The 26649-nt window shown below is 40.0% G+C and overlaps 1 protein-coding gene across 9 annotated transcripts in view; it reads right to left on the minus strand.

Moving 5' to 3' along the window:
* CELF2 (CUGBP Elav-like family member 2) overlaps positions 1-26649 on the minus strand; it is a 506203-nt gene that overhangs the window by 193875 nt on the left and 285679 nt on the right. The gene's annotated exons all lie outside the window — the stretch shown is intronic.

Genomic DNA, 26649 nt, shown 5'->3' on the forward strand with positions numbered 1-26649 from the left:
TCCAGGATTCTGGGAAGCTGCAGGGACTGACATTTGAGGATCCCCCAAGAGCTGGTGGTTTCCCATGGTGCTGGTGCCAGGTAGTGTGATTTGGGTGGTGGTCTCTCCAGCCAGTGGCTAGAGCTATTTTAATTACTCAAAAGAAGTGTTTCTACTCAAAGATGCGAACCAGGTCTCCCTGACTCCTCCAAGCAATCCTCTCCTCTTTTCCTACCTTTCAGACCCCGCTGCCAACAGAAGTGGTAACACAAGCAATCATCTGCTCATTCAGTCATCCATCCATCCATCCACTCACTCATAGGCTTTTGTGGATGGTCTCTAACACAGCAGACACCCTGTTGAGGTGCTGGGCCATATGGTGGAAAAGATGCCCATGGGACACATCTGGAGTGGAGAGCTGATTTAAGCCTGGGGAGCCAGAGGATGAGGAGTGTGCCAAGGGAAAAAAGCACATGATGTCCTGGGGCACTAGACAGTGATGTTCAATCCAACTAAAGCTCTGAGTCTTTGAACAGGGGAGATCTGGTTATATTTAAAGCCCTACTGTGGGTATCTAAAATCCCCAAGGGGATGCATTTCCTGAGGCATTATTTGAGCCACCTGGCTCTTCCTCACGCATGCTTTCTGAACACCCAACAGCCAACCTCCCACAACTCTTTACTATGAATAAGCAGAAGGCTTAACAACAGGATCTAACCACAGCTCTCGGAACAGTAAATTCACACTCCTGGGAACAAAGGAAAGGCTAATGCTACCCTTTAGCATGTCATCACTGTTAGGCTTGAATGCTGCTTCTGTGCTATTATTCCCTTTCCTACTTAGCTTTATTGCAACGTGTCTCTGGGGTGGGGTGCATTTAGGAGGCGAGGACAGAGGTATCTGTCCTTAAGTGAGTGCAACAATATCCTTAGTACAACATAGGCAAATTACCTCCATGCTAGTCATGTCTACAGAAGACATATAAAATTCTAAGCAAAAGTACAAAGAGAACCTATTTTTCACAGAGGAAAGGCAACCTTGAAAATCTGATAGTATTTGTTGCACAGATATTAAGTTTTCAACCTCTGCACTCTTTAGTACTTACTAAATTGGGGAGAGAGTTTTAAGGATTTCAAAGTCCTTTACCAGTTCAGTTCTAAGGAATTACTACCCCTTTCTTCTGAGGAGGCTGAATCTTTCACTGGATCTCCAGCACCTGAAGCAAAGGTGACAGGTGCTGCAGGGCAGGGAACCTCTGTCCAGCACCCAAGTCAATGGATCTTTTTGGGATTGAGATTTCACAATTACAAAGCAGGCTTACTAATACCTAACTCCCTGGATCACTGAGAGGGTTAAATAAGGTTGCATAAGTGTGTCTTAGAGAATGCCTAATACATATTATTTACCTTCTACTTTTAAGGATAGTGGGGTTTTAAGGACCAAGGACTTTTGTTCATGTAAACTCTCCCCAGCTCCCAGCTATGATTTCCTCAAAATCAGAAAATAATGTATTTGTGCTGGTTGGAAATGATGTATGTACCCTAGAAAGCCATGTTTTAATCCTAATCCCATTTTGTAAAGGCAGCTGTTTCATCTAATCCCTGTTCAGTACTGTATGTTTGAAATGGTAATTAGATCATCTCCCTGGAGATGTGATTTAATCAAGAGTGGTTGTTAAACTGGATTAAGTAGAGGTGTGTCTCTTCCCATTTGGGTGGGTCTTGATTAGTTTCTGAAGTCCTATAAAGGAGGAAACATTTTGGAGAATGAGAGATTCAGAGAGAACACAGCAGAACGACATAGCCACAAGAAGCCGAGTCCACCAGCCAGTGACCTTTGGAGATGAAGGAGAATGCCTCCCAGGGAGCTTCCTGAAGCAGGAAGCCAGGAGAAGAAGCCAGCAGATGACACTGTGTTCGCCATGTGCCCTTCCAGCTGAGAGAGAAACACTGAACTTCATCGGCCTTCTTGAACCAAGGTATCTTTCCCTGGATGGATGCCTTTGACTGGACATAACTATAGACTTATTTTAATTGGGGTATTTTCTTAGCCCTAGAACTGTAAACTAGCAATTTATTAAATTCCCCATTTAAAAAGCCATTCTGTTTCTGGTATATTGCATTTCAGCAGCTAGCAAACTAGAACAGTATTCCATACAGAAATGAGACTTGCCCTTCACAATTATTATCATCATCATTAATTGCAGTAAACTGTTGCACAGACCTCTAAATTGTAAAATATAAAGAAACTTGTCACTTTATTGTTCCTGGTCACAAAGTAGAAGCTGCTGGATCAAAGGTTCAATATTTGAAGGTGGGTATGGTGGGGTACTTATTGGCACCTGCTTTCAAGATTCTTACTGTTTTAACAATTCTGTTCTATGATAAGACAGATAGGTTCTTGATGTCTGTCAATCCAAAGCTCTACAAACCTGTTATTTTACCTGGTTCCCTCTTCCTTAATGGTCCTTTTGTACACTCAAGAGTCTCCTTAGGAGAAATTAGATATGTTTGCCTTCTTTCCTAGACTTTTATGTTTCCCACTTCATGGGAAAGATTGCTGGGATTTTAGAGTACAGTTCATATGTGTCCAATTGCCTTCTTTAAATTATTTTCTGTTCTCTACTTTCCAACATGACATCACTATTTAATTAATGACATTTTTATCACTCACATTTGACCCAACATTTCTGCCACCTCCTTTGATATTCATAATCACCATATGAATGATATTACTCAGAATTCTTATTTGTCCTGTTTCCAGGCTCAGAACCTCTACTGATGCCTGAACAAAGAGTATTTCACTGCCAGAATGACCAAGAGTTTGGATGCATGATTCAAATAAGCGTTCATTTGGTGGCTCTGTTCTTGTGCTCTCTATGACACCCTTTGGACATGTGATTAGATAGCACTGTGTCACTTTTTTTCCTAGGCAGGCATTTAGCATTGCTTTTCACTTAAGCCTTTTGCCAGTGGAGTGATTTTGCTGCTGTCAGGCTGCATTATGGATATTAGATCTTGAATGAGCTGTAACTTTCTGCAATTGAAATTTTATAACACAGAGACAATTTCATTGGGCCCTGTCATTGTTTAATACCCAGTCCCTGGAGTATTAAGAATCATGCTGAATTCTAGCACTCTGCCTCTACTGCCCACATGTGCTGAATTATGAGGGTAGTTTATCTTCCTTCCTTTTGCTGGGTGCTCATTGTGCTGAAAGTTTGTTGGGAAAGTGTGATCGAATTCCCTCGATCTCCTACACTCTTGTATGCTAGGCTTTTGACCTCTTAAAAAGCAGAGCCTGTTTGTAAAAACTGGCACAAATGGGGAAATAATAACTTAACAATAACTAAAATCTACCTAGAAGTTCATTTAAAATATTAGATCTTAAGCAATCTTTGCTTACTCTTCCATGTTCTTGTCTATACCCTGGTGGAGAGGTTCGATTGGCAGCAAAAATCTTCAAAATACTAACAGCAGAGAGTGAAGCAAGGGAACTGTACAATATAATGGGATAATGTGAGGAGCACTATATTGGACACACGTGTTGAGATAAATCTGTATTGCTGTTAAAAATAAGGGTGTTCAATCACAAGTCTTAATGCTTTTTTTAAATTAGAATTTTATTCAAGAATGTAAGAATTAAAACTCAAAAGCCACTGAAAATAATTATTCAAAATCTGCTATGTATTTTCTCTGTGAATTAGCAGAAACCCACATCTTTCATCATGAGCTATAATTCTGGAGGGGCTGGCTTTTATGATCAACCAGCTGCAAAACGAGATCTCTGGCCAGCCCTCCAACAGCTGTCTTTTTTCCCACCTATAGAACCCTCTTTTCCACTAAAGAAATTGCCAAGGCCAACTTACTGCTGAGCTGGACGCAACTGGCTACCAATTTTATTCTTCAAAGTCATTACAAAAACAGCTCATGGCTGCTACCATGACATAACTGGGAAATATATTTTTCTCATCTTAATTCATGTATCTATATCAATGTGGTACCTGGACTATGTTAGGGCAGGAGGCCCGAGATTGATGTGCAGTGAAAGATTCTTCATCCACAAAATGTGTGGTTGTTGTTATTTGATATCTCTGGACTACACACATCGGTGAAAGACTGGGTTCAATCAGCTTAAGTCTAGAAGTAAGCCCTAACAGCTAACTGGGAGCTTCTCTCAGCTGGGCTGAGGAATCCTAAGGCTTAAAACTGGGTGGCAGAAATCCTGCTAAAAGGGCACATATATAGGGACTGAGTTTCCCATATGCACAGTGAACCCCAGGAGTCTTCATGTTCTCAGTACAGGGCCCTCCAGAAAGCTAAATACATGGGTGCTGGCTTCCTACAGCTTCTTGAAAGAGCACCACAACCATTGCAACTGCACCCTCGCTACCAAGCTTTTAAGGTATCCTAGCACCACTATGCCCAACTCAGGCACTTAGTTACTGCAGCGCCAAGGTTCTGAAGAAGTCACAAATTCATACTCTCAAGTTGTATTACTGAGAAGTGTTTTCAGTGCAACTGAAATTCAATGCAAGTTATTTTAATTTCTTTTGTATACACTAATTTATTTTTATTTTTTTATTTTTTATTAACGGAAAGAAAAAAAAAGAAATTAACACAACATTTAGAAATCATACTGTTCTACATATGCACTCAGTAATTCTTAACATCATCACATAGATGCATGATCATCGTTTCTTAGTACATTTGCATCGGTTTAGAGGAACTAGCAACACAACAGAAAAAGATATAAAATGTTAATATAAAGAAAAGAAATAAAAGTAGCAATAATAGTAAAAAACAACAACAAACAAACAAACAAGCAAACAAAAACAAAAAAAACCCTATAGCTCAGATGCAGCTTCATTCAGTGTTTTAACATGATTACTTTACAATTAGGTATTATTGTGCTGTCCATTTTTGAGTTTTTGTATCTAGTCCTGTTGCACAGTCTGTATCCCTTCAGCTTCAATTACCCATTGTCTTACCCTGTTTCTAACTCCTGCTGAACTCTGTTACCAATGACATATTTCAAGTTTATTCTCGAATGTCCGTTCACATCAGTGGGACCATACAGTATTTGTCCTTTAGTTTTTGGCTGGATTCACTCAGCATAATATTCTCTAGGTCCATCCATGTTATTACATGGTTCATAAGTTTATCTTGTCTTAAAGCTGCATAATATTCCATCGTATGTATATACCACAGTTTGTTTAGCCATTCTTCTGTTGATGGACATTTTGGCTGTTTCCATCTCTTTGCAATTGTAAATAACGCTGCTATAAACATTGGTGTGCAAATGTCCGTTTGTGTCTTTGCCCTTAAGTCCTTTGAGTAGATACCTAGCAATGGTATTGCTGGGTTGTATGGCAATTCTATATTCAGCTTTTTGAGGAACCGCCAAACTGCCTTCCACAGTGGTTGCACCCTTTGACATTCCCACCAACAGTGGATAAGTGTGCCTCTTTCTCCGCATCCTCTCCAGCACTTGTCATTTTCTGTTTTGTTGATAATGGCCATTCTGGTGGGTGTGAGATGATATCTCATTGTGGTTTTGATTTGCATTTCTCTAATGGCCAGGGACATTGAGCATCTCTTCATGTGCCTCTTGGCCATCCGTATTTCTTCTTCTGGGAGGTGTCTGTTCAAGTCTTTTTCCCATTTTGTAATTGGGTTGGCTGTCTTTTTGTTGTTGAGTTGAACAATCTCTTTATAAATTCTGGATACTAGACCTTTATCTGATATGTCGTTTCCAAATATTGTCTCCCATTGTGTAGGCTGTCTTTCTACTTTCTTGATGAAGTTCTTTGATGCACAAAAGTGTTTAATTTTGAGGAGCTCCCATTTCTTTCTTTCTTTCTTCAGTGCTCTTGCTTTAGGTTTAAGGTCCATAAAACCACCTCCAGTTGTAAGATTCGTAAGATATCTCCCTACATTTTCCTCTAACTGTTTTATGGTCTTAGACCTAATGTTTAGATCTTTGATCCATTTTGAGTTAATTTTTGTATAAGGTGTGAGATACAGGTCTTCTTTCATTCTTTTACTTATGGATATCCAGTTCTCTGGGCACCATTTATTGAAGAGACTGTTCTGTCCCAGGTGAGTTGACTTGACTGCCTTATCAAAGATCAAATGTCCATAGATGAGAGGGTCTATATCTGAGCACTCTATTTGATTCCATTGGTTGATATATCTATCTTTATGCCAATACCATGCTGTTTTGACCACTGTGGCTTCATAATATGCCTTAAAGTCCGGCATCGCTAGACCTCCAGCTTTGTTTTTTTTCCTCAAGATGTTTTTAGCAATTCGGGGCAACCTGCCCTTCCAGATAAATTTGCTTATTGGTTTTTCTATTTCTGAAAAATAAGTTGTTGGGATTTTGATTGGTATTGCATTGAATCTGTAAATGAGTTTAGGTAGGATTGATATCTTAATTATATTTAGTCTTCCAATCCATGAACACGGTATGCCCTTCCATCTATTTAGGTCTTCTGTGATTTCTTTTAGCAGTTTTTTGTAGTTTTCTTTATATAGGTTTTTTGTCTCTTTGGTTAAATTTATTCCTAGGTATTTCATTCTTTTAGTTGCGGTTGTGAATGGGATTCGTTTCTTGATTTCCGCCTCAGCTTGTTCATTACTAGTGTATAGAAAAGCTACAGATTTTTGAATGTTGATCTTGTAGCCTGCTACTTTGCTGTACTCATTTATTAGCTCTAGTAATTTTGTTGTGGATTTTTCTGGGTTTTCTACGTATAGTATCATATCGTCTGCAAACAGTGATAGTTTTACTTCTTCCTTTCCAATTTTGATGCCTTGTATTTCTTTTTCTTGCCTAATTGCTCTGGCTAGAACTTCCAACACAATGTTGAATAATAGTGGTGATAGTGGACATCCTTGTCTTGTTCCTGATCTTAGGGGGAAAGTTTTCAATTTTTCCCCATTGAGGATGATATTAGCTGTGGGTTTTTCATATATTCCCTCTATCATTTTAAGTAAGTTCCCTTGTATTCCTATCTTTTGAAGTGTTTTCAGCAGGAAAGGATGTTGAATCTTGTCAAATGCCTTCTCTGCATCAATTGAGATGATCATGTGATTTTTCTGCTTTGATTTGTTGATATGGTGCATTACATTAATTGATTTTCTTATGTTGAACCATCCTTGCATACCTGGGATGAATCCTACTTGGTCATGATGTATAATTCTTTTAATGTGTTGTTGGATACGATTTGCTAGAATTTTATTGAGGATTTTTGCATCTGTATTCATTAGAGAGATTGGTCTGTAGTTTTCTTTTTTTGTAATATCTTTGCCTGGTTTTGGTATGAGGGTGATGTTGGCTTCATAGAATGAATTAGGTAGTTTTCCCTCCACTTCGATTATGTTGAAGTGTTTGAGGAGAGTAGGTACTAATTCTTTCTGGAATATTTGATAGAATTCACATGTGAAGCCGTCTGGTCCTGGACTTTTCTTTTTAGGGAGCTTTTGAATAACTAATTCAATCTCTTTACTTGTGATTGGTTTGTTGAGGTCGTCTATTTCTTCTTGAGTCAAAGTTGGTTGTTCATGTCTTTCCAGGAACCTGTCCATTTCATCTAAATTGTTGTATTTATTAGCGTAAAGTTGTTCATAGTATCCTGTTATTACCTCCTTTATTTCTGTGAGGTCAGTAGTTATGTCTCCTCTTTCATTTCTAATCTTATTTATTTGCATCCTCTCTCTTCTTCTTTTTGTCAATCTTGCTAAGGGCCCATCAATCTTGTTGATTTTCTCATAGAACCAATTTCTGGTCTTATTGATTTTCTCTATTGTTTTCAATTTCATTTATTTCTGCTCTAATCTTTGTTATTTCTTTCCTTTTGCTTGCTTTGGGATTAGTTTGCTGTTCTTTCTCCAGTTCTTCCAAGTGGACAGTTAATTCCTGCATTTTTGCCTTTTCTTCTTTTCTGATAAAGGCATTTAGGGCAATAAATTTCCCTCTTAGCACTGCCTTCGCTGCGTCCCATAAGTTTTGATATGTTGTGTCTTCATTTTCATTTGCCTCTAGGTATTTACTAATTTCTCTTGCAATTTCTTCTTTGACCCACTTGTTGTTTAAGAGTGTGTTGTTGAGCCTCCATGTATTTATGAATTTTCTGGCACTCTGCCTATTATTGATTTCCAACTTCATTCCTTTATGATCCGAGAAAGTGTTGTGTATGATTTCAATCTTTTTAAATTTGTTAAGACTTGCTTTGTGACCCAGCATATGGTCTATCTTTGAGAATGATCCATGAGCACTTGAAAAAAAGGTGTATCCTGCTGTTGTGGGATGTAATGTCCTATAAATGTGTTAAGTCAAGCTCATTTATAGTAATATTCAGATTCTCTATTTCTTTATTGATCCTCTGTCTAGATGTTCTGTCCATTGATGAGAGTGGTGAATTGAAGTCTCCAACTATTATGGTATATGTGTCTATTTCCCTTTTCAGTGTTTGCAGTGTATTCCTCACGTATTTTGGGGCATTCTGGTTCGGTGCGTAAATATTTATGATTGTTATGTCTTCTTGCTTAATTGTTCCTTTTAATAGTATATAGTGTCCTTCTTTGTCTCTTTTAACTGTTTTACATTTGAAGTCTAATTTGTTGGATATTAGTATAGCCACTCCTGCTATTTTCTGGTTGTTATTTGCATGAAATATCTTTTCCCAACCTTTCACTTTCAACCTATGTTTATCTTTGGGTCTAAGATGTGTTTCCTGGAGACAGCATATAGAAGGATCCTGTTTTTTAATCCATTCTGCCAGTCTATGTCTTTTGATTGGGGAATTCAGTCCATTAACATTTAGAGTTATTACTGTTTGGATAATATTTTTCTCTACCATTTTGGCTTTTGTATTATATATATCATATCTGACTTTCCTTCTTTCTACACTTTTCTCCATGCCTCTCTCTTCTGTCTTTTTGTATCTGACTCTAGTGCTCCCTTTAGTATTTCTTGCAGAGCTGGTCTCTTGGTCACAAATTCTCTCAGTGACTTTTTGTCTGAGAATGTTTTAATTTCTCCCTCATTTTTGAAGGACAATTTTGCTGGACATAGGAGTCTTGGCTGGCAGTTTTTCCCTTTTAGTAACTTAAATATATCATCCCACTGTCTTTTAGCTTCCATGGTTTCTGCTGAGAAATCTACACATAGTCTTATTGGGTTTCCCTTGTATGTGATGGATTGCTTCTCTCTCGCTGCTTTCAAGATCCTCTCTTTCTCTTTGACCTCTGACATTCTAACTAGTAAGTGTCTTGGGGAATGCCTATTTGTGTCTAATCTCTTTGGGGTGCGCTGCACTTCTTGGATTGTAATTTTAGGTCTTTCATAAGAGTTGGGAAATTTTCAGTGATAATTTCTTCCATTAGTTTTTCTCCTCCTTTTCCCTTCTCTTCTCCTTCTGGGACACCCACTATACGTATATTTGTACGGTTCACATTGTCTTTGAGTTCCCTGATACCTTGTTCAAATTTTTCCATTCTTTTCCGGATAGTTTCTGTTTCTTTTTGGAATTCAGATGTTTCATCCTCCAAATCACTAATTCTATCTTCTGTCTCTTTAAATCTGTCATTGTAGGTATCCATTGTTTTTTCCATCTTTTCTACTTTATCTTTCACTTCCATAAGTTCTGTGATTTGTTTTTTCAGTTTTTCTATTTCTTCTTTATGTTCAGCCCATGTCTTCTTCATGTCCTCCCTCAATTTATCGATTTCGTTTTTGAAGAGGTTTTCCATTTCTGTTCGTATATTCAGGATTAGTTGTTTCAGCTCCTGTATCTCATTTGAACTATTGGTTTGTTCGTTTGACTGGGCCATATTTTCAATTTTCTGAGCGTGATCCGTTATCTTCTGCTGGCGTCTGGGCATTTAGTCAGATTTCCCTGGGTGTTCGACCCCACAGGTTGAAAGATTTTTCTGTGCAATCTCTGGGTTCTGTTTTTCTTATCCTGCCCAGTAGGTGGCGGTCGTGGCACACGTTTGTCTACGGGTTCCACCAGTGAAAGTTGCTGTGGGTCCTTTAACTCTGGAAAATTCTCACCGTAGGGGAGGTTCGGCAGCCGAAGCGTCTTGGAAGAGTGCCAGCCGGCCTGGGGTTCCGAATGCGGGGAGGGTCGCCGGCTGCCGCAGCACGGGAGAGCGTCCGGCCAAATTAGCTAGTCGGCCTGGGGTGCCAAGCGTGGCGGGAGGGCGCCAGCTGTCGCAGCCCGGGAGAGTGCACTGTTCCCAGCCGGACGGGGGAGTCACGTGTTTGGAAGGGATCCCCCGGTCACTGTTCTCCGCAGTCTGGGGATTTCCGACCCAACTCTCTCAGTTGGTCCGGGGGGCCTCGCGTGGTGGGGGCACCAGCCGCCGTGGCCTAAGGGGACCGCCTGTCCAATTCTACCAGCTGGCCTGGGAAGGTGGAAGGGAGGGACTCCGGTCGCTTGCCGTCCCACCCAGGAAAGCCCGTGCCCCTTGGTGATCTCACCGGAGCTGGTTCTCCCAGATAGTCAGCCGTTCCAGGATGGGGTACGCCGTCCCTTTGATCTCCCTCATGGCTCCGGGAGCTGCTCTGTATTATCTCCACTCCCCCAGTAGCTGTTATGCTAGCGTCGCAGCGGGAAATAGAGAGCTGAGCTGTAAGGACAGCTAACTGACCCGGGAAATGGCTCTTACGGCGACTCTGTATACACTAATTTTTGGTGGACAATCACAACTAATTGTAACAATGGCTAAAAGGTGATTAGGAGCTCACTGTAGATATTTCAGCAAGAATCTTAATAAACAAATACCTTTTCTCAGGGTTTTCTCATATTTCCAACTGCGAATGGACCACCTTTCTCTAAATGAGTTTCAACATCTAGCTGGGTATAAGCTAGCAGCAAAAGGTGGTTGAGAAAAAGAAAGGAATTCTGATCTTGGTGGACTAGCAGAGCAGGTTTTAGTAACATCTATTCTTCCAACAATTATCTGTCCAGTACACATCATTTGTAAGGATTATGCTAGTAGGGAATTTTTAATTTAATTTCTGTGTTCTCAGAAATATGTAATCTATTAGATATGTAAAACATTCACACTTTAGAACTCAAGGCCAAGAGAACACATACATTCTATATGTATATGAAATATATATAAACATTTCAGTTCTCAGCACTTTTAATACAAAGGAGAGAATGACTACTGACTTAGAAGAAGAGTAGAGTGCTACAGGAGATCAAAGACAGAAAACAAACTTGCATATACGCACACCACTGGGGAGTGAGGTGGGGCAATTCTGAAGACTTGTGGATGCTGATTTTCACCAACTCTGTGATCTTCTGAGGCCATTTTGACCTCTAATAGTTTAGCATAAGGAAAATCTATAGGTGTAGTAATACCGGCACTTAGGAAGTATTTGGTGAATGAATGTTGAAAGTATGAATGAATGTAAATGGCTGAAGAACAAGAAAGTTCCTTGGGGCAGGTAATAACCTGGAAAGGCCAAAATTCAGGTTTATTACAAGGCAGTAGGAAATATAAATACTAACAACTAATAATGTGTACTTCATGTAATTTACCAAAGCTTCAAAAGTTCACTGGTGGGCAGGCCGTGGTGGCTCAGCAGGCAAGAATGCTTGCCTGCGATGTCAGAGGACCCAGGTTCGATTCCCGGTGCCTGCCCATGTATTAAAAAAAAAAATTCATTGGCTTATTCTATTCACTTGCTATTATTGCATTACATTTTTGTGTATCATCATCATCTTAGACACAGCTTTGAGGACAATATTAAATAGCTGCAACCAGAGTCTCATCCAAAGGCAGGGGATGGGGGTGTGATTTTTTTTATATGCATCACCGATGTTTGCTGTTTTAGAAAATTGTTGAAAAGACAATCCCCTGTATACTGAAAGAAATTTAAATTCACACATACCATTACATGCATATTTCTATGTAAAATGGTATCTTAGGTATTTCAAAAGCTATGCCATACTTCTCTCTTACTCCGGGCTTACTTCAGATTAGAATTCACTTTGCAAGGACTGTACTTTTATTTTTTGTAGGTACACTGGTCCGTGAATGACATTTTGAAATATAAGGGTGAGCACATGTAAGAAGAAAAGCAAGAATAGGTACCGAGGTGATTTGTGGTTCTAACACTTAGAATCCTCTGGTTTGGGATTCTCAGGTTATTATAGAAAAAGCTGCAAAAGATGAAAGAATATTCAATATCATAAAACATTTAAAACTGCCCTCACAGTTTATTACACACCCCATTTGTACTCACCACTCATATTTCCATCCATTCATTCACCAAACACTGACTGGATGGAAAACTGGAAATATGAGTTTCCTGAGAAACTGCACATCCCAAATGACTGTCGTTATTTGGTCAGTCTTTTCTGGCTGGTCTTTTTTGGTTCCCTGGAGGAGGTATAATGCAGTTTAAGTCACCATAATGGGAGGATTTAACATTTTCTGTCAATGGACTGAAAGATCTTAATCAGAGTGACGGAAAGAAAATTTGAGGAAATATACTAAAAATTATAAGTGGAAGTTGGCAGAGGAATGAGATGAACGATTCAGAATGGTAGGAGCCAGGCGAACCCAAAGGCTGTGATTTTAAAAACAGGAAATTTAGAGGAAGTGCAGAGTATTACTCTGAATGAGAGCAGACGTGTAAATTAAGTTGCCAAGGAAGACATCACAAACAAACAGTATAGACAAGTTTTAGGAGACAAGTAGACACTTTAATGGGGGCAGCAGAGATTTAAGGCTATGGTGACAAAGTGAGGAGGTGGGGTGGGGAAACTGAGCGGGGACAGGCAGTTTGACAAAACATTACCATCACTCTTTTAACGGCATCAACTCTGGACCACCGTACCATTTCAGAGTGACTTAAAATGAAGAAAGCAGGTTATCAGATAATAGATCATTGGTTTATCAAAAAGGGGAAGTGAATGGAGGACTCCCTCCCTCTAGGGAGGATTATTTTCAAAATTTAGTTGCAGAGGTTGAGTTTTCCTCTCTGAGCCACTGGGTAGCTTACGTGAAACTCCCATTCTTATCAAATTATCCTTCCTAAACCTGCCTCTCCTTATCAACGGATCAGCTCAGAGCCTTTTCCCCCAATGGCCACATGACAAATAACAAAGGCCATGGAATAATCCAGATGCCTGCCTCACAGAAGTTGAGATTTATGGCCAAGCCAATTAATTTTACAGTCAACAAGAGAAATGATCATTCTGTGACTCCCTGGGCCCCTGCTTGTGGGACTGCTCAGGAGTTTGGCTTGCACAGCGCTTGCTCTTTAATGATCTCCTCATGGCTGGGACTCAAAGGTCCTCGCACTACATTTGTACAAGTTCTTGGACATTCCTATCATGGATTGGGTCAATTTCAAAAGAAAGCCTATTGAGCCTGAAACCCTCATACTTAATGGTCCAGCTAAGTGGTTCCCATTAGAGAGGAAGTCATGTAAATGGAAGTAACTAGTAAAACCATGTCATGCGATAGGGGGAGAAATTCTGTTTTAAGGCTATTTGGGATCTTGCTGTTGGTCCAAAGAGGGAATTTCCATGTTTTTATCCCCTGTGCTGTTCTACATGAAACAATTTCAGGCTTTTCTTTAAAATGAGTATATGTAACTCAGAGTGAACTATTAGGGGCCCACAAACTACAGAAAGTAATTCTTAGAATAATTTATGAGTAACTATTATGCAAGAGATTTTCAATCTTTTGAAATTCTTTTGAAATTCCATATAGGATGATAGACTGTAAGCTATGTGCGAGCAGGGATGATGAACATCATCATTTGTTCTACTAATGACCTCAGAACTCCCCACAGTACCTGGGTCACAGCTGGTATCAAAAAATACATGCTGAATAGATGAAGGCATATATGACTGGTAACAGTTTATTCAACTTTCTGTTCATCTGATATAGATGATTGCTAATTTTTGGAAAATTTTCAACACTGACATCTATTGCTATATTTTAAAATGCAGGATCAGGAAACAAATTTTGATTTAGATATAAAAAACATTAGAGTATGAAATACATGCATATTTGTAATGCCACTTATTTTCAACAGAGCAACCATTACCCCATCCCATTTCCATCTTCATTAGGAATAAAGAAGCTAAGTAATACTCTCCTTTTCTCAAACAGACACAAAGGCAGTTGGAACCACTCTCCTTTCATAAGAAACTCATCAAGCATAACATACATTAAGTGTGTGTTTGTCTGTATGCATAGAAATCTCTGATCTTTAACACTGGAAGAGAGGGTAGAAAGAGAGAGGGAGGAAGGAGACTACCTGTCCTCACGTTTCTGTGTCTATTAGCTTTCTGATGTTTCTATGTCTTAGATTTAGCAGAAGTCTTTCCCAGAGGCGAACTCACAACAGGGGGAGGCTTGGTTGGTTGCAGGTTACTTTTCTGGGAAAAGCAAATATCTCTCACTATTAAGGAACTACCTGTGCTAGTTTGAAACTGTTATGTCCCCCAGAAAAGTCACATTCTTTTAATTCTAATCCAATCTTGTGGGGGCAGCCATGTTCATTTAATCCTGATCCAATCTCATAAGGTAGGACTTCTTGATTAGGTTGTTTCCATGAGATGTGACACACCCAATTGTAGGTGTGAACTTTTGATCAGATGGAGATGTGACCCCGCCCATTCGAAGTGGGTCTTAATTAGTTTACCAGAGTCCTTTAAAAGGGGAAACATTTGGGAGGATGCACAGAGCCGACACAGACGCAGACGTTTGGAGATGCAGAGGACGATGTCAGAAGGACCCACAGGATTTATAAGGGCCATTTGAAATCAGAGGCCAGAAGAGGAGCCCAGCAGACATTGCCATGTGCCTTCCCATGAGATGCTAAGCAAGCCAGAACTGAGGGTTTTGCCCCAGAGAAGCCCCACAGATGCTCAGAGAAAAAGCCACTGGAATCAGAAGCACAAAGCAGCAAACCAAAAGCAAAGACCTCAGACGTCAGCCTCATGCCTTTCCAGCTGACAGAAAATTCCCGGATGCTATTCATCTTTGGAGTCAAGATTTTTCTCTGCATGCCTTACTTTGAACATTTTTGATACCTCAGAACTATAAACTTGTAATTTAACAAATCACCTTTATAAAAACTGATTCATTTCTGGTATATTGCATTCTGGCAGCTTTAGTAAACTAAAACACCACCCAATGGAGTTTTCAGCCCAGAGCCATTACTGAAATTACAGGGTATCATCACCAACCCTTGCCTTTCACAGCTTTCCAAAACCTTGCCTGAGAGCTGGGCTCTCCAAACACCACCATGGATGCTGCTGGAGTCACAGCTGAATTTTCTTGGGTTCATGGCTCTTAACTCCTTTGTCACTTCTGATGTAGGATGGATTTTATAGTGGCTGAATGAGAGGAATAGGAAAAGTGTCAAAAAATGACAACTCTTTGGGGACAGATAATCAGGAAATGCTTGAAGATGGAAAGCATGGTCCATGCAGCCCTTGGGGTGAGTGGTTTGGGGACTGGTAAGCTGGCTATTTCACGTAGCTGATGCTGATGTGGCCTTTCAGAATGTCCTTATAAAACAAGGACACACCAGAGACCACATATCTTCCTCCTCCTCTCACATCTATGACCTTTTTTTTTTCTTTTTTACATCTATGACTTTTACTATAGATCCGTAACTAAAGAGTGAGGGGACTGAGGACAGGGGAAATTCTGGAGATCAAATTCATCCCCCATACTTTTCTTCTTCTTTCTGCCTGAAAGGCCTGAAATTAGAGGGCCTGAAACTCAGAGTTGTCAATTTTGGTCCCAGAGATGGAGACTATACTAGTAGGTCTTAGAACAGATGTTTTTCCTCCTCCTCCTCCAGGGAGCTTCCATGGATTCTCTCCATCCCCAAAACCATTGCAGACAGGGTCAGAGATCCTGCCATGTTCCTTCACCGACAAGTTATTTCATGACAGCAATATCAAGCTCTACAACAATTTCCTACATCTTTATCTAAAACCATGTTTCCTGAGACGAAAAGGATATTTTGTTAGCCATTGAGCGTGGCCATAATAAATACCTAATACGCATAAATAAAGCTTTAATGGATCGGCATGAGACAACTGTTTCCATGACTGCTGGTTTTTCAGATGCCCACCTGCCAGTTTTAAGAGAGTGCTTTTCAAGAATTCTAGAATTCTCCACTTGGGGAAGTTGAGTTTTCCCCCTTTCTCACCATTCCCCCAAGGGGAAGAAGTTTTTAAAAATACTTTCTATGAAGGTGTGGCTTTCTGAAAACAGTTTCAATCAAAACAAATGGTTAATTCTGCAGTCACTGTGTGAAGGGTACAGCTGGCTAGAAACCAGCACCAAGAGTTGATTGATTTTACCATTAGGTTTTCTGACTTTGCCTAACAGACAATTTCTGAGCATCATAAAAGCCTACTTAATTTGGCTCCGTATTGTGTAAAGCAGATGTCCTTGGTAACTAAACTGATTAGTAAGTGGTTTATATTATTCTAATGGTTGCCATCATTATTGCATTAAAAAAAAAAAAAACAGTTGAGTGAGTCAAGGCTGCAAAGCAAGGCTGCCCTGTGAAATTATGGGCCTCACAGGTGGCCACACTCAGAGTGGATCCAGGTATGTCACCAATACCTTACTGCAGAGATCTGTTCTCAAAAATAAAATGCACTGCTCCACATGTGGAATGGGACTGTGCATTTTCAAAATGAATGTTTTATTTGGTGGCTTCTTGGAAATATGATGGAAGACAGGATAGAAACCAAAGGCAGTTTCCAACAATGCCTTCATCACCTGGAATATCTGACCTGGATCCAAAGTGCATCTAAAAGGGACTTGCTTTGGCAGTTGCTCTAGGCTGGGTGGTTAACCAGCAAACACAGACCAAAGGACCCTCCTTAGCAGTTTGGATGGAGCCCTTCCTGGAGAAGGGCAGTAGGAGGCGTGGCAATTTCCACGAAGGGCATAATGACCTTTACTCCACCTCTATCACCGACCATTTCTCCTGGCACACAGGGCCCTATGGATTTAGCCTAAGACCTCCCTAACAACTGTCGGCAGCAAGCCTGGTCGGGGCGTCTCTCGTGAGGAAAGACAAAGGGCAAAAACATTTTTTCACAAGTGAAAAGTCAAGGACAGCAGCGAAAGGTACTGGTGTCTCTGTATTGGCAAATTTTTGCCGTTGTTCACCAGAGTTGGAGATTCGTTTCTTTTTATGATTATCTGATTAACATCTGACTCCCTATTTGAACCTAAGCTCCATGAAAACAGGGACCATCCCTGCCCCTGCTTACCACTGTATCCCAGTGCATAACGTACTGTTGCACAAAGTAGGGTCTCAAATATCTGCTGAGGGTGGGAGAGTCAGAGAGAGGGGAAGGGAGGAAGGGCACTGCAAAGGAGAAAATGCTGCTTAATGGTTTGGTATTACAAGAATCTGCCTAATTTCTTTCATGCAAATAGTCCAGACCTACAAACACTCAAATATCTTCCATGTGCTATTTATTCACAAGCCCACAGAGAGTGGCTAGCCTTGGAAAACACGATGATAGGTCTTAAAATTTTATATCAAGCATGTAATTGGACCCATCAAGGGAGAAATTGGTTTTCTATGCCTAGAAATTGGTGGGAATTTTATTATCTCTGAACTTGCAAAACAGCATTTAGTTGAAAAGCCTGGATCACGTAGACTTGAAACTTCTCAGGCAAGATCTGGGTGGAAGCGGGTGATTTCTGTTCCCGACAGGTCCATGCCTTGGGGTCTGAGTAACAGATAGTTAACAGAAACTGTCCGTGCTCCTGGGCTCGCCTACCTACCCATTCTCAGCGCCTTTGCACACGGCCACACTTAAAAGCTCTGATTTGAGAGGCACTGGGTGGCCCATGTTGCACTGTCTGAATTGCACCTGTGGTAATTTTGCACTTTAAGGGATGAGCTTCAGATAGGAGCACCTGTGAAGTGTGCATAAGAGCCCACGCGCCATCTCTAGTGCTGCTGTCGGTCTCTCTATGGCCCTTTTCCCTTTTCAGATAGTAATCTAGGAAATCGAGGGCCCAAACCAGCGACACAGATAGGGAAGGGTTGGGGAGGGAAGGTGATGCTGAAGGATAAATCAAGAGTCCCCAGATGCAGGCGAGATGAAAGTGAAACTGCTTCCAGGGCTATACCTCTGAATCTGGCTTTCCTATTCCCTTGGATTTCTGAAGCAAAGGAGTGCTCCTGAATGTGGGCCTTGGAGGTGGGCTTTAGGAGAAGCTTGCTATTTACAGGGAGTTCCATTTCAAACATGGGGGGATAGAGTGCTTTAAATACTATGAGTAAGCTTGAAGTCTGATTTTCTCTCGGTAAAGTCCATCTTTCTCGGCAACAATGGAAATAGCTGAAAAGAAACTCTGTTTGGACCTACGAGTGAAACCCAGCAGAGCTTTAATTTTTGCTTCGGTAAAGGGGAGGTCACAAGGAATGGGAACAGCCTTGCTGCCTGAAAATTCAACTGTTCTGGCCAAACATTCTCTCCTTGGCACTAATGAGAAGGGTCTCCCTCTCTTCACCAATGCGTGAATCAACAGCTAAGCACTCCTACTTTCTGCCTGCAGCTGCTTCCACTTGCTGAGACAGGGACTCCTTGAGGGCAGAATTCTCTGTGCCTGGCCAAGTGCTGGATGGAAAAGAGATGCGCAAAGAAAGCCTGCTGACCTGAATGGGCCTCCCCTGCACTTGCCACCAACAACAGTCCCACATGTTGGGAAAATTAACTTCTGGGAAACAGAAGCATAAAAATGGAATGCAATGGTTTAGGGCAGCGATTTTGCGATTGTAAGGCAATTATAAATTCATCCAATATACACATAAAATGGTCAATTTGACTGGAGGTAAATAGTAACTTGGTAGACCAAAAGAGAGGTCAAAAAAAAAATCAGCCCGCTAATTGACGTGGTCAGGAATTGAAACCCAGAGATACCCATACTCTTGGCCACTCTATTCTAGTTTTCTAGTTCCTTTGGCTATTCTTGAGTGAAACTGAAGGTATTTTAGCAATAGTACTTATTTTCCTAGGACAAGCCTTCTGAAAAGACTATTTATGTCCTTTACCCACTTTTTATAGGAGTTTTGGACTTAAAAAAATAGTTTATAAAGAATCTTAAACATTAAAAACTGCTAATTTTGTCAATAAAAAGGAACTAAAGATTTATGAGGCAAACGTGACATTCCAGAACAAGAAATTTCTCCTGAAATTGATGGAATAAATTATTAATGGTTAGACTATGTTAGAGGGAACCATAAATTCGACTGGTGTTATAACAGAACTTTTTCTTATAAAATTAAAAAAAAGTTATGCAAAGATCCATGAAGATCATGGCGACGAACATGCAACGATGTGATGATGTTGTGAGCCACGACTGTACACCATGTATGGAATGTTTGTATGTTAAGAATGCATGTGCTTGTAGCTTGCATCAAAAAAAAAAAAGAACCATGAAGAGGGTGACTAGCAAGAAATTTTGTTCTCTCTCCTGAATCACAGGAAACCTCCCAGCGCTCTGAGGAAGCTGGTTTGACACTAACAGTTCCTCGAGAAAGATGGATGTTTGCAAACTAACGTCTGATTCTTAGGACATACGTCTGCTGAAAATCACCAACCCAATGTATTGCTCTGTTTTATTAAATTTTCTGAAATGTATCTGTTCAGTTTACTCAAGAAATCTAAAATTCAAGGGGAAAAACATTATACCTATGAACAATCACACCTTCCTTAACATGGAGAGATGGACGGTGGCAACAGTGTACAGCTTCTCTGGTGCATCTTCCCGGTGAAAACCCATGAATCCCCATCTAGCTCCAGCCTTGTTTGTGCATCTGGTCATCCAGATGAGGGTTCTGGGAGTGTGTCCTTGGCCACCCATTCTGTCTGAGCATCTCCACTCACCTTTGTCATTAAGTCATGTCTGAGACAGGCAGGAAAGTGGGGCTCCTCTACGCTCATGGCTCAGTCAGAGTGACAGAGAAGTTAAGTGACTTGTGAAAGGGCACACAACCAGTCATTGGCCGGGACCAAAATAGAATCGAGGTTTGCTGACCTCCTTGTCTCCTGTGCAAATGATTCAAGGACAAAGACATGTGACTCCTGGGCTGTAGAATAACATTATAGGTATTTGATTTTTCCCAACTTGAACTGGATTAGTGTGAGACATTTATCTGGTTGAACGCTTCTCTTGGACATACAAATGAGAGGTTGTTGCATTTGTGGGAGAGATTGAAGGCCAAGAATCAGAAAGTCGTAACTTCAGCTTTTCACTGGCCAGCTATACACACACATACATCCTTATACAAAAATCTGAGAATGCTGTTCCTCAGGTTTTCTCTCTATGAAATGGGGACATTATCAACTATTTACTGGACATATTAAATTTTTAATAGAAGACAGGTATCTTTAAGTATTGTTACTCAAAGCTTTGAGAATGGAACATATAAGTGCAATTTTTGAGCATGTCATTAAGATGAAAGCAAGAAACAAGATGCTGTTTGCTGCTGAATGCTGAACACTACCCAGTGCTTTGGGTCAAGATTACAAAGAATGTGAAAGAAGAAATGAACACACATTTAAATGGAGTTTGCAGTGAGCTCTGGCATGAGTTTGCAAAGAGTTCTGGCATGACTAAAACAGATCATTTTCGCAGTGCAAATCAGGCTTGACACAGGACCTTATTTAATTCACAGACATGCTTATACTTTTGCAAAACTGAAAAAAAATGAGCATTTAATTACTATTTGTAGAGCATCTTAGACAATTAAATGAATCTGATTTTCCTTTTGTTTTTTAAAAACATAGAAGCAGAGAGTAAACATCTCTACACAGCCATGAGAGCAAAGTGCCTTTTGAGGTAGAATGCTTGGAATACATTCTGCCTAATAAAAAATGGATACAAGAATAGCACAGAAAAAAGCTGTGAGGCGTGACATGGCTATCATGTTGTGCATGCATGAGTTAGCTCCTACAAGATGGGAACCAGAAGCAAAGATGAGGACTATTCAACCCGAGCCCAACACTCCAGAGGTTCAGTATCACATTGCTTGGGGTCAGTGGCACAGTCACTTGAAGACACTCTCTTGGAGGAGCCACAGATTTTAAAAATATTTGGGCAATCTTGTTCTTTGTCACCTAAAATGGAGATTCCATTGCTCCATATCTGTGTGTTCACATCATGATACCACCCCGCCATGGATTTTGTTTTTATCACGAATATTAAACACCTAAATGTAAACCACTTAGTAGGTGGTACAGCATAACCTCAACTTAGACCTAGGTCGACAAGACTGGGCTCCAGAGCACCTTCAGGGAATAACAGAGGGAAGGTGGAACCACTTGAAAATTAAGAGGTAACTTTGGGCATTCTCATCCCTGTTCACCCTGGGGAAGCATTAGTCACTTTTAATGATGCTGAACAGATTTTCTCTAGTGCTGTACATTTTATCCTACGTTTTGATTCTGTGATGTCAATAGAACTTATATGGCTATGCCCAACTGACAAATGAAGAAAGTGACTCAGAAAGGTGGTTCTTCCAAATCCACTCAGCTGGTAAATACCAGAATTCAAAGCCAGGTCTTCTAAGTCCGGCAGACTTGGCATTCAACAAAATTCCTTGAACTCTTAAAACAAGACGTGAGTAGAGAGATATGATATAAAGGAAGAAAATATTTTAGGTTAAAGAGAATATTATTGGCTGTCAATGTGATTTACAAATCATTGCCTTATATACTTGGAGGAAGCATAGCATAGCGGTTTGACTGTAAATTCTGGAGCTGGAGCCCCAGGTTCAAAATCCAAGTTCTGCCATTACCAGCCAAATGATGCTGTGCAAGTTGCTTCACTATTTGTGCCTGAGTTTCCTCATCTTTAAAATGAGGGTGACGCTAAAGCCTACCTCACTTGACTGCTAAGCACAGTGAATGAGTTAATATTTGTAAAATATTCAGGATAATGTCTGCCAAAGAATTAGTGCTGTACACGTGCTGATTAAATGAATGAATGAATAAATTATTCTACTATGATGCAGGATGTACTTCTCCAAGAGTGATAAGCAACTTACCTATGAATATTTCATACCTTGACACCACCTCATGTATCTTGTTAAAAGTTTCTTTTGATTAATCTTAATACCTTTGTTTACCACATGACCAGCAAGTAGAGGAGGGCTTCTGGTCCACAGACTCTCTTCCCCCATCAGCTTTAATAAGCGAAGGAACCACTTTTTTCCACATCTGGCCTATTCCCTTGATTCACGTGAGTCGCTCCTGTCTCCACGGCTTGGGAAAACACTGACTGATTTTATCAAACAAATACAGTGATCGATGGAACAAAGAAGCTTTGTTCAGAAAGTGAGCAACACCCCCAGCTGAAGCACTGACACCCTGCAGCTGGGGGTCAGTCCCCGCTCAGCCTGCAGGCCTGAGGCCTCACATGCGTGTACATATGCATGCACAGACTTGTTGTCAAGCAGACCTCAACAGACTCACAAGGAATCTCTGGATCTTGAGGATCTTCAGGCTTCCAGAATTAAGCCAAAAAATAGGGTGCCAAAGAGGATGTGCTTTGGCTAAGACCTGGGTGTTTACTGACAGTCAAAACTGCACGTGGCTTGGCCTTTTGATCCTCTGAAAGTACAACGATAAATTTCTAGAGCCTTGAGCTTTTACAACGAAGCCCTTCAAATGCATTAGTCTGCAGTATTAAATTAAAAGGGTTACATTTTAGAAATTACTAATACCATCCCACAGAATTATGGCCATTTTCACGATGATGTGTTCTCTTCCCACACTTATCATCTGGGAAACCAAGACCTACTAGCACCATGCCAACTGCAACAGAAGGAGGAGAGTCCTTTATGCTTTGTCTTCACATAACAATTGTAAAAGCATAAACGTCAGATATATTTCAAAGGAAGGTGGTACCAGATGTGAAAAATCAGACTTTTTTCACTCTCTGATAGGATGAAGAGGGCTGCATAAGATCAATTCCTTTGAAAATTATATTTTTAATACCACTGACAACTTGTAGTACTAAACTAGATTAACGGTGATGAAGGGGAACTCGAATCTACCCATATTTTCATCATGCATGGTGGTATTTTGTTTCCTACATCTATTGTTTTTCCTTGGCAACTCTGTTAAGTGTCAGCTATGACTTTTTGAGTAGCTTTGAGTAATGGGATCAGCTAATGTTCTGTACATGAAGAAATTCCATATCATCCGCTTCTCTAAAAATATTGCTGCCTGCCATGGGAGCCAATCAACAGTGATGGATAGCTAAAGGGACAAGTAGGTCTCCAAATTTACTTCATATCTGACAGCCCTTCAGCAGATACGGATAATGGGTCCCTAAGACTCACAAATGGAACTCCCTCCCACGAGCAAGCCCTTTTTTCACCGTGTAAGAAAGGGCAAGGATTCTTAATGACCCACTACACTCCTTCTTTTCTTTTACCACTAGCCAACACAAATTTCTTAAATGCCTATGGTATTAGGTTCTATGCAGCTGTTGGGCTGGATATAAAAAGCTGAATAAGACACACATCCTTTGCACATGTGTGTGTGTGTGTGTGTTGTGGATTTTATTTCCTTCAGTGAAAATAATTTTTTTTGTAAGACATACATCCTCCTAATCCATTAAAAATCCATTAGTATGCTGCTAACGACTATACCTGAATTAATGTTACCACCAAAATAAAGCTGAAACACACACAAAAAAGAAATTTGCATGTACCCATCCATCTCAGTGCTCCATCTCATGAGTCTCTGAATACTCACATGGTATTGCACTGCACTTCAGACAATTTGAAAGCACTTTGGACAAACTGAAACAAGTGGATCACCACACATTTTTATAGAGCCAATTTTATTCTCTAGGTGTATTCTTTGGATATATTCATTTTTAAAATGTTTATTAAGCCCCTACTATGTGTCAGAAGCTACATGGTGGGACCCAGTGGTGAAACAAAACAGACAGAATTATGCACAGAATGTCAGTTACCTGATGAGATGTGTTGGTTGTATGTTTTGGTTGACTGGAGCTCAAAATTATATGCTTACTACTAAGCTCACTGCATTTTATGCTGTGAGTATTTAGACCAAAGTAATGGTCTTTGTAGAATATAAAACTCTTTGTGAGGCTTAAGATCTTATTATATATTAAAAATTTCTGAAATCGACAGAATTAAGGGGCACTTGCCAGCTCATTACAACTGGACAATCGCTTAAAGAGAATCTTTTCTACTCAAAACCCACCACTGTCATCTACTTGTGGAACTCCATAAGAACAGGGTTCGATTGTGCTGAAATCACAACCACATGTCTTAACTTCGAAATCCTCTTTTGATTTATGACTTTATGAGAGTATAGCTAAGTAAGAGTGTTAGCAAGTTTTGTGGTGACAAATCCAAATTTGAAGTTAACAAAAGCCTTGACCTAAAAAATATGTAGAAAGTATATTTTCTTCAATGTGCTATATATTTACTGATACTGTGAGTTTTACTCATAAACATCCCTCCACGTCTAATTTATCTTGGCAGTTTATATTAATAAATACTTTTAGCCAATTTATCTGTAGACATTAAAAAATTATTAATTTAGATGTTCAAAATGTTTTTAAGGTATTTTTTATCATTATATACTCATTTATTGTTTTTGCTCTCAATATGTTCTGAGTAACAGGCCCTTTGCTAAGCTTTAGGACTAGAGAGGCAAATCAGAAATAGGGAATCCTTAAATGAGCTATTATATCACATTAAAAAAAAAAAAAGCTAAGCAGAAGGAGAAATAGGGAGAAGCAAAATAATCAAAGAATAGAAGCATCCCAGAATTAAATTTGTTCTGAGCTGTTTTTTGCCCAACTACTACTTAACTGAACCATCTAGAATTCTCTGCAGTATTATTTTTTTGTCTAGAAGCAGCCAGATACAAGGTCTCAAACATGAAGCCAAAAGCCAACACTGCCTGGCAGCAGAGCCTCCCTAAAGTCTATCAAAATCAGCAGAAGAAACAAGAAATCAAGAAGTGATGCCCCTGGAAAATGACAACTGTCACACCAAGAACTGTCACTTAGTGCCTTATATTTCAGTCAAGAGTTGGATGACTTCAGTTGAGGCAACCTTGCCCCAGGGGGGTAATGGGTCATGACAAAGCATGATGTTTTGTAGGGGTTTCTCAAGAACCCAGCTCCAGCCAGAAGAGAAGAGGCCTTTTCCAACTCTGATTTAAAGAATATTTGCTACCATGCTTATCAAAAGATCCCTTCTCTTCCCATGCCTGTCTCTACCAGTCCATCTCCAGCAATAACTGTAACAAATGAGGAAAGTCCATTGGATTTTATTCTTCCCTCTCTTTGACCCTCTGATGCATTTCTGTATTCCTTTAATGGCCAGACAGTGACAGCATACAGGAGAATGAGTTCTATACTATTAAGTGGCCCCAATTCCCCAGGCACCATCTAGTGGTGGTGATAATTACATTAATAGTAATGAAGATGGTGATGATGAGACCCTAAGTGAATGGATAATCTCTAAAACGCCATTTCATCAGCGAGTAAACCAAAAGTCTGATTTTTTCCTTTTGGAAACACTTTCCAGGAAACTCAAAAGTGCTTGTATTACCTTGGTAAGAACAGCCATAGCCTCTAGGTTAGAATGCAAGTTAAAGCCATCTATATTTTAAAATAGGAAGATATTGATTTGCCAAGGAATTGAAGATTGCATTTCCCTGTTCACTGGCTTACACCACAATAAAGTGTTTTTGAAGTAGGGGCACAGGCTTAAGATATGTGCTGCATGTGTGGAAATGCAAGGCTTTGTGTTATTATAACACGATTTCAAAACTCTGTCCTATTCATAAATTAATTTTCACTTGCTGTACCTTTCTTTGTCTAAGTCATTTTTGCCACTCAAGCTTCTCTTGCCTCACAGATACTTATACAGAAACAGATTATTACAATTGCTTTACCACCCCCTCCCCAAATAAATTTTGTTGTTCATTGTTGATTGCATCTGAATTCCAAAGTTGTTTCTCTTTGGGTTATTAATCAAGCCCCCCCACCCCCTCCCCACACACTTTTGGAACAAGGTTAGAAATAAAACAGTTTGTATGGTCTGAGCCTCTCTGTCCCCTCCCTTACCTTTTCATACACCTCCTGTCCTTCATTCTTAAATAAACATAAAAACATCTCCCTAGCTCTCCACTACATCTGTATCTTCCTCTGCTATTAAATGAAATATAAACAAAAAGAAGGCTATAAATAACAGGCTACCTTGAACACTTCACTTCTACTACCACTGGGAAAATAGATGAGCCAGTAGTAGCTCAACTTATAGCTACAGTACCTCTAATCAAACATATCATATATGAGTTAAGGATATGTATACATACACATACGCATGCACACATAACGTTTGTGTACAGTATGTGTGTGTGTATACACACACATTCACTAGGAATTTCAATTTGTCCTATTTGGTCTTCAACTCCTCCAGTTTCAGATTCTCTTTCCATTATCAACTAACTCATAATCTCAAATTCTTCATGCATTCCAACTTAATGATCTTTTGCTGATGTTTTCTACTTCTTGAGGTACCTCTTAAAGAAATGACAAAACTTACCAGCCCCATGGCTGAGATGAAGAATAA

Source organism: Tamandua tetradactyla, chromosome 7 (genome assembly GCF_023851605.1).
Source record: "Tamandua tetradactyla isolate mTamTet1 chromosome 7, mTamTet1.pri, whole genome shotgun sequence".
Classification (NCBI taxonomy): Eukaryota; Metazoa; Chordata; class Mammalia; order Pilosa; family Myrmecophagidae; genus Tamandua; species Tamandua tetradactyla.